The sequence below is a fragment of the Dama dama genome, chromosome 25, assembly GCF_033118175.1.
Source record: "Dama dama isolate Ldn47 chromosome 25, ASM3311817v1, whole genome shotgun sequence".
NCBI classification, from domain to species: domain Eukaryota; kingdom Metazoa; phylum Chordata; class Mammalia; order Artiodactyla; family Cervidae; genus Dama; species Dama dama.
Window position 1 is genome coordinate 59,352,260 of NC_083705.1, and position 16,530 is coordinate 59,368,789.

Genomic DNA, 16,530 nt, shown 5'->3' on the forward strand with positions numbered 1-16,530 from the left:
TGTTTAACTGAGCATTGACATTTAATTTTTCATCAAAAGTATATATTTTATATCCTTTTAAATAATTTTAATTTATTTTTATAAATATAGCATGCTTTGTTCTTAGTTGACTTTAAGCTATAAAATATTTTTTGTTGAAATTTTGAAAGAAAATTGTCTAATGCATTTTATTTTGTGTTTGTACTTAAATGTACAGTATTCATGAAATTATTCATTAATGCAACAGATTTATCATGCATATAGCAGCCAAGTACTGTGTTCATGGAGTATGTCTAAATTGTTTTAAAGTCAAGGTAATGATTAAAAAGACAATTTAAAAAATTATTTTTCAATTATAAAATATTATCTCCTAATTGAGGAATATATAGAAACAGTGAAGTAGAAGAGAAAATTAAAAGTAAATGCATATTTCATCAATATGAGTATTAACCCTTTTTGCTTCCAGTATTAATTTTAATGGATATTTTAGTTGCTGTTAGTAGAGAAATGATAGATATTTTCATGGTTGAAAAATCCCAATAGCTCAAAATGTTTAAGAAGAAAAACTCTTTTTCCAAGTTCCACTCCCCAGAGACTTCCCTATTTTTAATTTTTCTAGTAAACGGATATTATTATGTATTTTATATTCACAAGTGAAAACATTTACCTGTCCTCTCCCCACTGCTAAGAGATAAGGGACTTAAAACACTTAAACCACCTGTTTCCTCCTTTAGATAAAGCTAGTCAGTGCTTTTATATCTTAAAAAAATTAAATTTCCTCGATTTCCCAAATCTAGATTGTATCTGCTTATGTCTTGCTCTTTATAAAGAATTCACATATTAATCCACCTTTCATCTTGCTCCTCCAATTCTGTTGGTCATATTATTATTTTTGTGTATAAGTTACTTGGATTTACATTGATTTAGCATCCAGTTTTTTTATGCTTTTTGTATTTATTAAAAGGAGAAATCATTAATTTCAGTCCATTTGCGAAATCCTGTATCTTTGAAATTATTTCTCAAAGAACCATCTTCCAAGTTTCAAGGTATAATAGTAATTTCTGAAATTTGTCTAATCATAATAAACTAATGAGTGGGTGAAAGTCCCTCAGTTATGACTGACTCTTTGCACCCCATGAACTATGCAGTCCCTGGAGTGGGTAGCCGTTCCCTTCTTCAGGGGATCTTCCTAACCCAGGGATCTTCCCAGCCCAGGGATCTTCCCCCCCGCCCAGGGATCTTCCCCCCTCCAGGGATTGAACACAGGTCTCCCACATTGCAGATGGATTCTTTACCAGCTGAGCCACCAGGCAAGTCCAAGAATACTGGAATGGGTAGCCTATCCCTTCTCCAGGGGATCTTCCCAACCCAGGAATTGAACTGGGGTCTCCTAGACTGCAGGCAGATTCTTTACCAACTGAGCTACTGGGGAAGCCCAAATAAACTAATGAAAGTTTATTAAATATTAAGATGGCTAGGCACCTACCTTGAGGAATCTCATTTAAGTGATATAGGAGTCCCAAGTTTAGGCTTAAAATTGGGAAAGCTCAACTAAATGTTTACTTTGCATCTACTCTGTAACCAGTATTTCTTGATTTCTTGGTGTCTTCCTTTTGTCTATTTATTCATTTGTCATTCTTTTTTTCATTATTTATAGTATGATCTTAAAATATACAGGTGTGGATAAAATTTTTTCACTTTCTCACTTTCAAATATATTTATCTTGTCATTATCTGTGATAATATGCCCAGCTATGGACTGCTAGATTCAAACATATGTTTCAAATAGGCTCTACTGGCTGCTGATATTTTTGTTTCTGGTGAAGAATCTAATTCTAGTCAGATTTTCAGTCATTAATAGATAATGCACCTTATTGTCTTTTTCCATCTGGAAATTTTTAGAATTTTCTCTTTAGTTTGGAATTTTGAAATTTCACCAGAAAATTTCCTGTCCATTTTTAAAAATTGTTTTCAGTTAGAATTTTTCTTCCAGTGTTATTGAGATGTAATTGACATATGGCACTGTGTAAGCTGAAGTTGTATGACATGATTTGACTGGCACACATCTTGCAATGATTACCACAATGGGTTACTGAACATCCATCATCTTATATAGCTACAAAATTAAAAAACTGGAAGAAATAAATTTTTCTTTCTGATGAGAACTCTTAGAATTTGCTCTCTAAACTTTCCTATATAACATGCAACGGCATTATATTTATGCCATAGAGCATCCCTATATTTATTTAGATTATAACTGAAAGTTTGTACCTCTTGAATGCCTTTCTTCATCCAATTTCCTCTTCCCCCACCTCCATCTCTAGTAACTACAAATCTGACCTGTTTTTTGTGAGTTGGTTTGTTTTGAAGTATAACTGACCTATAACACTATTAGTCCCTGGTACACAAGACAGTGGTTCAATATTTCCATAATTTTCAAAATGATTACTATGACAAGTCTATTTACCAGCTGTCACCATACAAAGATATTGAAATTTTTTTGCCTGCATTCCTCACACAATACATTTCATCCCTGTGATTCCTTTGTTTTGCACTTGGAAGTTTGTACCTCTTAATCTCCCTCATTCACTTCTCTAGTTCTCCCACCCCTCTCCATTCTGGCAGCTACTTGTTTAGTCTCTGTATGTAAAAATATGTCTTTTGTTTGATTATTTGCTTCGGTTTTTAGATCCCACATATAAGTGAAATCATACAATATTTGTCTTTCTCTGCCTGACTTATTTCACTTAGCATAATACCAAGTCGATCCATGTTATCACAAATGACAAGATTCCATGCTTGTTTTATGGTTGATTAATATTTAGCTGTGTGTGGGGGGTGGGCATCACATCTTATTTGTTCATTTATTGATTGCCTGGAGAATGCCGTCTATGGGGTCGCACAGAGTCGGACACAACTGAAGTGACTCAGCAGCAGCAGCATTGATGGCCAACTAGGTTTCCTTCATATCTTGGGTATTATATATAAATAATATTCAATGAATATAGGGATGCTTGTATCTTTCCTAATTAGTGTCTTTGTTTCTTTGGAAAAATACCTATGAGTGGAATTGCTGAATTTGTATGGTAGTCTATTTATAATTTTGTGAGGAACATGCATACTGTTTTCCGCAGTGGCTTAACCGAGTTACATTCCCATCAACAGTGCATGAATGTTTCCTTTTCTCCACATCCTCACTAACACTTATTTATTTTCTTTTTGGTAGCCACTCTGACAAGCATGAGGTAAATCTCATTGTGATTAATTTGCATTTCTCTGGTGGTTAGTGATACTGAACATTTTATCACATGCCTGTTAGCCATCTGAATATCTTCTTTGGAAAAAATGTCAGTTCAGGTCCCCTGCTCATTTTTTAATTGTTTTTTTTTTTTTTTTTTTTATGTTAAGTTGTATGAGTTCTTTGTGTATTTTGGATATTAATCCCTTATCAGTTCTATTATTTGTAAATATTTTCCATTAAGTAGCTGGCTTTTTTGTTTTGTTGATAGTTTCCTTCTTTGCCCAGAAACTTTTTTTAGTTTGATGTGGTACCATTGATTTATTTTGGATTTGGTTTGTGGCTCAACTGGTAAAGAATCTGCCTGCTATGTGGGAGACTTGGATTTGATCCCTGGGGTGGGAAGATACCCTGGAGAAGGGAAAGGCTACCCACTCCAGTATTCTGGCCTGGAGAATTCCTTGAACTGTATGGTCCATGGATTACAAAGAGTCAGACATGACTGAGCAACTTTCACTTCACTTTCCTTGTCTGAGAAGACATATCCAAAAAAATAAAATAAAATAAAATTGCTAAGACCAATGTCAAAGAGTATATTGCCTGCTTTCTTCTAAGAAGTTTAAAAATTTCAGGTATTACACTTAAGTCTTTAATCCATTTTGAATTTATTTTTGTGCTTGCAGGAAGAGAGTAGTCCAGTTTGGTATCAGGAAAACTCAATAGCTACGTGCAAAAGAATCATTTATTTAAGAGACTGTCTTTTCTCTCCATTGTATATTCTTGTCTCCTTGATCATAGCTCACAGTTGTTAAAGAATCTGCTTGCCAGTGCAGGAGATGCAAGAGACACACATTCACTCCCTGGGTTAAGGAAGATCCCCTGAAGAAGGAAATGGTAGCTACTCCAGTATTCTTGCCTGGTGAATCCCTTGGACAGAAGGGCCTGGCAGGTTACAATCCATGGTGTCGCCAAGAGCAGACACAATGCACACAGGTCTGACCACAGGTTGTTGGTTCATTTCTGGGTTCTCTGTATGTTCCACTGATCTGTGTGTCTGTTTCTGTGCCAGCATCATACCCTTTTGACTACTCTAGTTTTCATTATATAGTTTGAAATGAGAGTGCATGAAACCTCTAGCTGTCTTCTTCTATCTCAAGATTGTTCTGATTATTCAGGGTCTTTTGTATTTCCATAAACATTTTAAAACTATTTGCTCTAGTCCTGTAAAAAATGCCACTGCTATTTTGATAGAGATTGAATTGGATCTATAGATTGCCTTTCATGTATGGTCATTTTAATAATACTCTTCTAATCCATGAGCATGGTATACCTTTCCATCTGTTTGGTCTTCAGTTTCTTTCATCAGTAACTTAGTTTTATGAGTACTGAAGTGGTTTGCCATTCCCCTCTCCAGCGGACAGAGAAAGTGAAGTTGCTCAGTCGTGTCTGACTCTTTGCGACCCCAAGGACTGTAGTCCACCAGGCTCCTCTGTCCGTGGGATTTTCCAGGCAAGAATACTGGAGTGGGTTGCCATTTCCTTCTCCATGAGATCTTCCCACCACAGGGATTGAACCCCAGTCTACCACATTGTAGGCAGATGCTTTATTGTCTGAGCCACCAGGGAAGTCCAGTGGATGGAGAAGGGAATGGCAACCCACTTCAGTATTCTTGCCTTAAGAACCCCATGAACAGTATGATAGGACACTGAATTGATAGGACACTAAAAGATGAACTCCCCAGGTCGGTAGGTGCCCAACATGCTACTGGAGATCAGTGGAGAAATAACTCCAAAAGAATGAAGGGAGGTAGCCAAAGCAAAAACAACACCCAGCTGTGGATGTGACTGGTGATAGAAGCAAGATCTGATGCTGTAAAGAACAATATTGCATAGGAACCTGGAATGTTAGGTCCATGAATCAAGGCAAATTGGAAGTGGTCAAACAGGAGATGGCAAGAGTAAATGTCAACATTCTAGGAATCAGCAAACTAAGATGGACTGGAATGGGGGAATTTAACTCAAATGACCATTATATCTACTACTGTGGGCAGGAATCCCTTAGGAAAAAAAATGGAGTAGCCATCATAGTCAGCAAAAGAGTCCAAAATGCAGTACTTGGATGCAGTCTCAAAAATGACAGAATGATCTCTGTTTGTTTCCAAGGCAAACTATTCTATTCCATGATAATTCAAGTCTATGCCCCGGCCAGTAACTCTGAAGAAGCTGAAGCTGAATGGTTCTATGGAGACCTACAAGACCTTCTAGAACTAACACCCAAAAAAGATGTACTATCATTATAGGGGACTGGAATGAAAAATTGGGAAGTCAAGAAATACCTGGAGTAACAGGCACATTTGGCCTTGTAGTACAGAAGGAAGCAGGGCAAAGGCTAATAGAGTTTTGCCAAGAGAACGCACTGGTCATAGCAAACATGCTCTTTCAACAACACAAGAGAAGACTTTACACATGGACATCACCAGATGCTCAACACCGAAATCAGATTGATTATATTCTTTGCAGCCAAAGATGGAGAAGCTCTATACAGTCAGCAAAAACAAGACCAGGAACTGACTGTGGCACAGATCATGAACTCCTTATTGCCAAATTCAGTCTTAAATTGAAAAAAGTGGGGTAAACCACTAGACCATTCAGGTGTGACCTAAATCAAATCCCTTATGATTATATGGTGGAAGTGAGAAATAGATTTAAGGGATTAGATCTGATAGACAGAGTGCCTGATGAACTATGGACGGAGGATTGTGATATTGTACAGGAGACGGGGATCAGGACCATCCCCAAGAAAAAGAAATACAAAAAAGCAGAGTGGCTGTCTGAGGAGGCCTTACAAATAGCTGTGAAAAGAAGAGAAGTGGAAAGCAAAGGAGAAAAGGAAAGAAATACCCATCTGAATGCAGAGCTCCAAAGAAGAGGAAGGAGAGATAAGAAAGTCTTCCTCAGTGATCAATGCAAAGAAATAGAGGAAAACAATAGAATAGGAAAGACTAAAGATCTCTTCAAGAAAATTAGAGATACCAAGGGAAAGTTTCATGCAAAGATGGGCTAATTAAAGACAGAAATGGTATGGACCTAACAGAAGCAGAAGATATTAAGAAGAGGTGGCAAGAATGCACAGGAGACCTGTACAAAAAAGATCTTCATGACCCAGATAATCACGGTGGTGTGATCACCCACCTAGAGCCAGACGTCCTGGAATGTGAAGTCAAGTGGAACTTAGGAATTTTCACTATGATCAAAGCTAGTGGAGGTACTGGAATTCCTGTTGAGCTATTTCAAACCCTAAAAGAAGATTCTGTGAAAGTGCTGCACTCAATATGTCAGCAAATTTGAAACTCAGCAGTGTCCACAGGACTGGAAAAAGTCAGTTTTCATTCCGATCCCAAAGAAAGGCAATGCCAAAGAATGCTCAAACTACTGCACAGTTGCACTCATCTCACACGCTAGTAAAGTAATGCTCAAAATTCTCCAAGCCAGGCTTCAGCAATACATGAACCATGAACTTCCAGATGTTCAAGCTGGTTTTAGAAAAGGCAAAGGAACCAGAGATCAAGTTGCCAACATTTGCTGGATCATCGAGAAAGCAAGAGAGTTCCAGAAAAGCATCTATTTCTGCTTATTGACTATGCCAAAGCCTTTGACTGTGTGGATCACAATAAACTGGAAAATTCTTCAAGAGATGGGAGTATCAGACCACCTGATCTGCCTCTTGAGAAACCTGTATGCTGGTCAGGAAGCAACAGTTAGAACTGGGCATGGAACAACAGACTGGTTCCCAGTCAGCAAAGGAGTACATCAAGGCTGTATATTGTCACCCTGCTTATTTAATTATATGCAAAATACATCATGAGAAACACTGGGCTGGATGAAGCACAAGCTGGAATCAAGATTGCTGGGAGAAACATCAATAACCTCAGATATGCAGATGACACCACCCTTATGGCAGAAAGTGAAGAAGAACTAAAGAGCCTCTTGATGAAAGTTTAAGAGGAGAGTGAAAAAGTTGTCTTAAAGCTCAACATTCAGAAAAATAAGATCATGGCATCTGGTCTCATCGCTTCATGGCAAATAGATGGGGAAACAGTGGAAACAGTGGCTGACTTCATTTTTGGGGGCTCCAAAATCACTGCAGATGGTGATTGCAGCCATGAAATAAAAGACACTTACTCCTTGGAAGGAAAGTATGACCAACCTAGACAACATATTAAAAAGCAAAGACATTGCTTTGTCAACAGAGGTCCATATAGTCAACGATATGGTTTTTCCAGTAGTGTGTATGGATGTGATATCTGAACTATAAAAAAAGCTGAGCGCAGAATTGATGCTTTTGAACTGTGGTGTTGGAGAAGACTCTTGTGAGTCCCTTGTACTGCAAGGAGGTCCAACCAGTCCATCCTATAGGAAATCAGTTCTGGGTGTTCACTGAAAGGACTAATGTTGAAGCTGAAGCTCCAGTATTTTGGCCATCTGATGCGAACAGCTGACTCATTTGAAAAGTCCCTGATGTTGGGAAAGATTGAAGGCAGAAGGAGAAGGGGACGACAGAGGATGAGATGGTTGGATGGCATCACCAACTACATGGACATGAGTTTGGGTAAACTCCGGGAGTTGGTGATGGACAGGGTGGCCTGGCCTGCTGCGATTCATAGGGTTGCAAAGAGTCTGACACGACTGAGCGACTGAACTGAACTGATTGTTTACTTCCTTTGGTATTTTATTGTTAAGTATTTTATTGTTGAAGCAATTGTGAAGTGGACTGTTTTCCTTTAGAATTGAATGGGTTTCATTTAGAATTGAATGAAGTATTAAAGTATTTCAACATAAAGATTTATATTTTTCCTGCATCAGGGGAATTTTTTATTTATTTTATTTAACTCTAAAACTGCTTTATTTTTCATGTATGACCTATTTATTTTTATACTGATATGACCTTTTTAATTTTTGTAGTCACTTCTAAAGTGTTAAATTTCTCAGGCTTTTTGTTCTGGATGATCAATGGACTCTTTATACGATCATTCTATTACTCCTGTTTTTCTTTTCTTTTTTTTTTTTTAATTTTTAAGTGTACTGTATCCCAAAGTATTATATATTCATTTTAAAGGTGACTAAGGTTTCATTGCTTGGAGTGCAAGGAGATCCAACCAGTCCATCCTAAAGGAGATCAGTCCTGGCTGTTCATTGGAAGGACTGATGCTGAAGCTGAAACTCCAATACTTTGGCCACCTCATGCGAAGAACTGACTCATTGGAAAAGACCCTGATGCTGGGAGGAATTGGGGGCAGGAGGAGAAGGGGATGACAGAGGATGAGATGGCTGGATGGCATCACCGACTTGATGGACATGAGTTTGAGTAAACTCCGGAAGTTTGTGATGGACAGCGGGGCCTGGCGTGCTGTGATTCATGGGGTCTCAAAGAGTCGGACACAACTGGGCAACTGAACTGAACTGAACTAAAGGTTTCATCTTAGACCTGATTTTAGTTTCCCTCAAATTCTTCCTAATTCTTGAATATCTTTTCATATTTATAAAAAATGAAGTTGATGTATTAAACATTAGGTTACTATACAGTTACGTTATTCTTTCCTATCAACCTCTTCCTTTAGAAGGAGTGCTGGCTAAAGTAATTATGTAAGTTGAAGAAAATGAATATTTAGGTCTTGCGTTAGTTTTCATGCATGTGAAGAAAACAAGACAGATCAATGACATGCTCATTTGCCAAAATATGAGGATTTGACTTTGATGTAATAGTCACTCTGTCCTCCTTGTGAGGAACAAGAGATACCTTAGGAGCCTATTGCTGGAGTCCTGGTGAGAGAGAATGGTAGCTTTGACTTGTGAAGACACTGAAAGGCAATTCAGTGAGATTCAGAATGTGTTATGGTCTTGTTGATGGATTTGAATATTAAAAGTGCTAAGTGAAGGGTAATATATAACATCTTGGATTGGGAGCAAAAGCAAAGTAGTTGACATTAAATAAGAACAGACTTTTGTTGTAAGGGACTTTCCTTGTAGCTCAGTTGGTAAAGAATCTGCCTGCAATTCAAGAGACCTGGGTTCAGTTCCTGGGTCGGGATGATCCCCTGGAGAAGGAAATGGCAACCCACTCCAGTATTCTTGCCTGAAGAAGCTCACGGACAGAGGAACCTGGCAGGCTACAGTCCATGGAGTTGCAAATAGTGTATGTGCTATTGAAAATTGTATTTGCATATATTTTGGGCTTTCCTGGTGGCTCTGATGGTAAAGAATCTGCTTACAATGTGGGAGACTGAAGTTTGATCCCTGGGTCGGGAAGATTCCCCTGGAGAATGGCATGGCTATCCACTCCAATATTCTTGCCTGGAGAATTCCATGGACAGAGGAGCCTGGTTTGCTGAGTCAGATTGCAAAGAGTCAGACACGACTGAGCAACTAACACTACTGTTGGAATATGAGGAAAGATTAAGAATATGAATGGTAGAATATATTAGGTACAAGTCATTTACTAGATTTTCTGAAAAGAAATTATTTTATTTTGAAAATGGAATTGATATGAGGTTACATATGGACAGACCTAAAAACAAAAATGTTGTAGCATAAAGAAGAGATAAAATGTTTAGAAATAGTCATCATAGAATATTTTAAAGAAATGGTTTGGAAATATAATACAGTTACTAGGGAAAGTCATTTGTTCATTTGAGATTTGTGTTTTAAATTTAAAGTCAGAATAATCTATAAAACAGTCTGATATTTCTCCAACAGATTAAAGCCATAAAATTCTTATTTTCATCTTCTGCCTCACAACCCTCCAATTCACACAGACACACAAGGAAGGCCACTAACTGATTACCTATGTTGTAATTTCCATAGAAGTTTGCAGATTTACATGACTTTTGCAGTCTTAGGCACCTTTTCAACTTCTTAAACATTAAAAAATTGAATCCTTTACAGAGGTGTTAATGTGCATTCATCTTCCTTTCCACCTCCTGATTTATAGTTGTTAAAACTGATTTTTGGACAAAATGACTCAGTCGAAATTAGGCAGAAGCAACACCGATTATGTCCTAAAATAATTAAGTTCACAATAATCAATTTCAATGTAAATAGTGATGACTTTGCAGGAAACACACCCAGTAAGTGAACTGCTTCTTTTTGCTTGAGTTCCTTTTCTGACTTTTTGTCTGTTTCACATACACACTGTTGTGCTCTACAGGTTCTGTGATTGGCAAACCAATCCCCTTTATCTCCAGGCTCTGATTTTTGTCCTCTGGAAATTTGAAATAGAGAAAATCTATATCTGCTCTGAACAGATTGTGGATGGCAGCAGATCCCTTCTTTAGTCTTGTCCTTCACTTTTCAAAGATTCAGGGCATCTCAATAGCACAAGATGTCAACAAATGAACTCTGTTGCTATCACTTCAGATCATACCCTGTTTTTCTTTTGTAACTTTTTTCTTCCTGTTGCAGTTACTTTTAACTTAGTAACATTTAGGAAGATGACATTTATATGCATAGACTTTGGTAGAATGATAATAGTAACTGAAAGGTTGTGACTAATTTTATAACTAATAGACTGAGTATTTACTATGTTATCAGATACTGTAATAGGTGAATTACACAAATTATCTCCTTCAACATATGTATTCACCACAATTTCTCCTCCAGAAATGAGCTAGTTTACCATCAGAAGATGTGCTGAGGACCAGTGCTTATCAGTGTCAACACACTAAACAACAGGTAATGCCAGAATTTGACCCAAGTTGGTCTCTATCTAAAATCTAAGCATTTGTTTTCAAGAAAATAATGCTTTAAAAAAAAAAAGAATGGCATAAATATTTTACACTAAGGACAACTAATATGCAATGTATTCAATAAGGTTCTAGGGGATATTCAGAAATAGTTGATTAAATGAGGTCAATATTTCAATACAAAACTTCTATCATTGGGTTCCCCTTATGTGCAAAGTAAAATTCTGAACACAGTCAAAATGTTCTAGAAAGATTTAGGGGACTTTAGAAAGGAGACATTCTGCTTTAAAGAATGTGGTAAGAAAGCCATCAATGCCAATGACTAGCTAGCAATGATGGGCAGAACATGTGGTTATTGACAATATGTGTAAGCCTGCCAACGATTGAGTATTAGCAGCTTAAGAAAGCTTTAGATAGGCAAGGAAACCCAATGACGGTTCCTTTCTGGAAGTACAGTTCCTTCTGTGGTGTACATGTATGTTGTGGTAGGAATGACGAATTCTGATAATAATAGTGTTCCTGTTTGATGTGGCTACCCTAGGGACCGAACACTGAGCAAAGCAAGGAATTTAAAGCTTGAATTTTCAGTGCTGTCTTTCGTCTGACCTGTGATTCTCACAGCCTGTGGTAACCAAGACACTGGACATACACAACACAAGAGACCTATACAGAAATTGTTTCAGCATATCACACAAAATTGATTTGCAGTAAAAATTGAGAAGAATCATAAGGTACACTGAGATTCAAGAAAATCCCTTTTGATCTAACCAATCTTCCTAGAGTCCCGGATTAACACTGGCCATATGAAATTAGGCTTCCAGGGTGTCTTAGATGGTCAAGAGTCTGCCTGCAGTGCAGGAGACCAGGAGTTGATGCCTGGGTTGGGAAGATCCTCTGGAGAAGGAAATGACAACTGACTCCAGTATGCTCACCGGGAAAATTCCATGGACGGAGGAGCCTGGAAGTCTATAGTCCATGGGGTTGCAAAGAGTCTTAACATGACTGAGAGACTTCACTTACATGAAATTTGTTTTGGACACCATTTTGTAGACAATACTTTAGAGACGCTGTTCTCCTTCTAGCTTGTTCTGTTCTTTATGGAGTTGATGGCCTCTATAAATATTACAAACATATAAACATAATCAGGCTTTCTGTGATAACCTAAGTTTTCTCTCAAAGTAGCAGTATAGAAAAACTTTATTATATATCAGCTACCTTTACTATTGTGCAGTCAAACACATATACACCTACACTTCAGGGTAAGAGAAGATGATAGAATTCACATTTCAATGTATTGCTTTCAATACACTCTAACTTTATGATTAATTATACATGCATCCTACTTGGAAATTCTTTTATAAACAACTCTGAATAAGCAAGGAAATGGTAAAGTATAACTAATCAGACATTTCCAAATGAAGAGCAAGTTTCTCATACATTAAAATAAAAAAAAAATGCCAGGTTTGCAAGCTGTAGACTATGCAAATCTCTACTGAGTTATATTGGTCTGTTTTTAGTTGGACATTTATTTCATAGTGACCACATTATCTTTAAGTTTCCAATCTTTACATTGCCAGCTTTCATACAGTGTGAGAGAAATGTTGTTCATCAATCATCAATATAAAATTTTGTTTAATTCTCTTTTGATATTTGTGATTTGTTTCTTTGTACTAATTTTGGGTTTTGATTTCACTTCTTTTTCTAGTTCCTTTAGGTGTAAGGAAGGTTGTTTATTTGAGAGTGATTTGTTAAATCATCAGGTTATGGTTTACTGGTGTTTTCTAATCATCTCTTCAGGCTCCTTTTAAATACAATCTCTCTCTCCTCTCTTCTCCAATCCCTTCCTTCTTTCTCCTTTTATCTCTACTTGTCTCACCACCTAGTATGTCTTTATCATTGGTCCTGCAGAAACTTTTCTCTTGTCTTTTAGGGGCTGCAACAGCTTTTATCATTAGTGATATTGTCTGCAGAAGATTCATAAAATTTTATCTCTCGCTCAAAGCTATTTCTCAAACTGCAGTTTGATGATGCCTAGTGACTCTTGTAACTCTTCATGGTATCTAGCTAAGACCTCAACATCAGCATCATTTCAGTCTGAATCTATATAATTTGCTACCCAGGTACTGTTTCCTTTCTTCTTCCTACTAATAACAGCATCATTTTTTCTTCAGGACTAAGCTTGAAAACTCTGATTCATTCCTAGCTCCATTAATGAAAGCAAAAGTGAAAATGTTAGTTTCTCAGTCCTGTCCTACTTTTTGGGACCCCATAGATTGTAGCTTGCCAGGCTCCTCTGTCTATGGAATTCTCCAGGCAAGAATACTGGAGCCGGTTGCCATTTCCTTCTCCAGGAATTTCCCCAACCCAGGGATTGAATTTGGGTGTCCTGCATTGCAGGCAGATTCTTTACCATCTGAGCCCCATTATAGTATAGTTAATTATTTCTCTAAATAAATTACATATACCTTTGTCTTTTCCATTCTTCTACCAAATTAAAGACATTCACTATATCTTTCTGGATTATAGCTATAAATGTCCAAAAGCTTTATCATCTTGCAACTCAGCTTGCAGAAGGTGGTATAATCAACCACCTCATATTCAACCAATATATTTTGGTTATCTATTAAATCTTAGAAATTTTGGGCAAGTGTCCCTGCCAGACCAACTCCTTCCTAACAATGAGCACTTGCTGTGATCTCTCTACTTTGACAGTTAAATTCCATCATCTAGCATGGAAATTCAGAACTCATGGTGACTGACAATCATCCTTCTGCATAAATAGCAAAAGTGTAGGCAAGGGATGATGGTGGAATATGGCCGATTTTAAAAAGGAAGAACTTGAGATAGGGCTCAGTGGATGGTTTGTGAATTATTAATAAAGTAAGATGAGTTGAACTTGATCTGTTGGATTGACGGTAGTAACGAGGCAGCCTGCTTCATGAACATACAGGTGCTATAATCCCACAAGCTTCCACATTCAGAAAGGCCCCATGTTTGGCTGAATGTTATCGTGGCCATGTTGAAAATAGTAATGTTTAACAAATCCCCATGTGTGCATGAAGAGATTCATTCAGAAAATACATACAGAGTATTATATAGCAACTACTGATGTAAGTTCCACTGACAGATTATAAAGAAGTAAGGCAGACTCTCTGGCTTTAGGGGAAAACAAACAAACAAAAAAAACAACCTAGAAAGAAATCACTAAAATGCAATGCAACACCATAGATCCTATAAGCTATGTATGTATGGACAACATTTTTCACATATTAAGAAATTGGTAAATTATTTTCATTACCTCTTTCAAATGAGGTTAGAGAACAGAATTGATAACATGTACACACACACACACAACTGTCCAAACAGAAACCTGATATTAGCTTTGATGTTAGTCCTTACCTCATGACCAGCTGAACAATTTGAGGAAGGGTGAAGAATGAACATGCAGGACTCACACAAGCACTGAAGGTTCATAGACGTGATGGTGGTGGTTTACTCACTAAGTCACATCTGGCTCTTGCAGCCCCACACAATTGTAGCCCACCAGACTCCTCTGTCCTTGGGATTTTCCATGCAAAAACACTGCGTTGGGTTGCTGTTTCCTTGTCCAAGGGATGTTCCCAACTCAGGGATTGAGTCCATGTCTCCTGCATTGGCAGCTGGATTCTTTACCATTGATTCATCTGGGAAGCCCACAAGCATGTACACACAGACATTTTTTGGCTAAATGTGAGAAGTATAGAAACTCATATTGAACTCAATTTTCTGAATGTCTTCCAATCATTAAAACAACTTAAGTCCATTATATTCTCAATTAGCAATAACATACTAGGAGAATGGATATGGTCAGAAAGTTATGAGAAGAATACAAAGAAGCAGCCAATAAATATTCTAGTAATCACACAAATAGAAATTAAAACAATGACATAATTTAAGCCACTGAATAAGCAAATTGAAAAAGAGATGTTCTTGCTCAAGAGTAGTGAGGAACCAATTAATCTTTTACTCTTCTTAATGGTTCTGGGGAGCAATAGCATTATCATGTGTTTTAACAAATATTCACAAAATGTGCTTAGTAGTTCTATGTGCAGATGTCTATTCAATTGCCTTAATCAGAGACCCAAGGAAAGAAGCATTCATAGAAGCATAATTTGTAATATTGCAAACTTGGAAACAGCAGCAATCTTCAATGACCGAAAGAAGGTTAATATAGTATATTAAATATTTGCTTTGTAATATAACACTGGCATTTTATTGAAAATATTTAATAAGTGCTTTTAATTAGAAATTCTGAAATATTAAAATTTAAAAGACAAAATATATGCATCAATTTTCAAAGTGTCTTATGAAGTGTTCTTAGCGAAAACACTGATAATAGTAAATTTAAGAGGTAGCGAACTAAATTATTTTACTGAACCCCTGAAACTAACACAATATTATAAATCAACTATACTTGAATAAAAAAAGAGTGTATACCACTGTTATGTCTGGGATGGTCACAAATGTACATTAGCAGATTGAATATACTTCTGAAAAGACCAGAGATTGGTTAATGATAAGTTCTGATTAACTGAACACTTGAAAAAAAATAAAAATAATAATAAATAACACTTGATTTTATAAATTGAGATTATAGATTGGTTTTTAAGTGTGTGTCCCGTGCTCGCTTCGGCAGCACATATACTGAAATTGGAACGATACAGAGAAGATTAGCATGGCCCCTGCGCATGGATGACACGCAAATTCGTGAAGCGTTCCATATTTTTAAAAGAAAAAAAAAAGAAAAAAGAAGAAGTGTGTGTCCCTTTTCCAGCATTGTAAATAGCATATGCTGTGTGGAATATAATATTTTCTTTATAGTTAAGAATCATACAATAATTCAGGTCACTGAAATGTCAGTTTCCATTCTATAACAGGAGAGAGGTAAATATAGATACATATAGGAGGTGGAACCGAGTGAGTGAACATCTCCAGGACTCTTTGTGAAAGCTATATTTTCTCTTAAGAAAAAGCTCTTGGGTAGAGTTTATTTGTGATTTGCCTTTTTCTGCTACAAAATGAAGTATAGAAATCAAATACAATGTATTTAATGAACACATTTGAGCATTCATATCTGGGTTCAACTAACCTTTATTCAAAGCTTTTTATATGCCAGGGACTGTGCTAGACCCTTTTTTTGCTTGTAAAACACTTTAAGAATTGTAAAAGTTTTGTGTAAAATAAGGGTGGTCTCCAAAATTACAAGTCAGGTGGCATGTTGAGAGAGTAAAATAAGCTGGTTAAGCAACTGTATATTTACTATGAGTTGTAGATAGTTGGCTTACTCCTAGGTCTCCTATCTCCAATGTAGGCTTATTTCAATTACATCAAGCTGCATTTGTATATACGATGTACCAGATGGTCATTCCTAGCTAGCATTCAATTAGGAAACAGATATGCAAACACATAGTGATAAAGGAAACAAGTTTATATATGTTAGTATGTGCCTAGTTTTAAGTAAATTATATATATTATACATATATATACACACACACACACACACACACACACACACACACATATATATATATAGTGCT

At 36.8% G+C, this 16,530-nt stretch overlaps 1 protein-coding gene and 1 non-coding gene across 5 annotated transcripts in view; both read left to right on the plus strand.

Annotated features, from left to right (window-relative positions):
• Nucleotides 1-16,530, plus strand: part of CDH18 (cadherin 18) — a 1,208,767-nt gene that overhangs the window by 619,223 nt on the left and 573,014 nt on the right. The gene's annotated exons all lie outside the window — the stretch shown is intronic.
• On the plus strand, nucleotides 15,614-15,720 carry LOC133046914 (U6 spliceosomal RNA). The gene has a single exon (XR_009690609.1). It is a non-coding gene; the product is annotated as a U6 spliceosomal RNA (small nuclear RNA).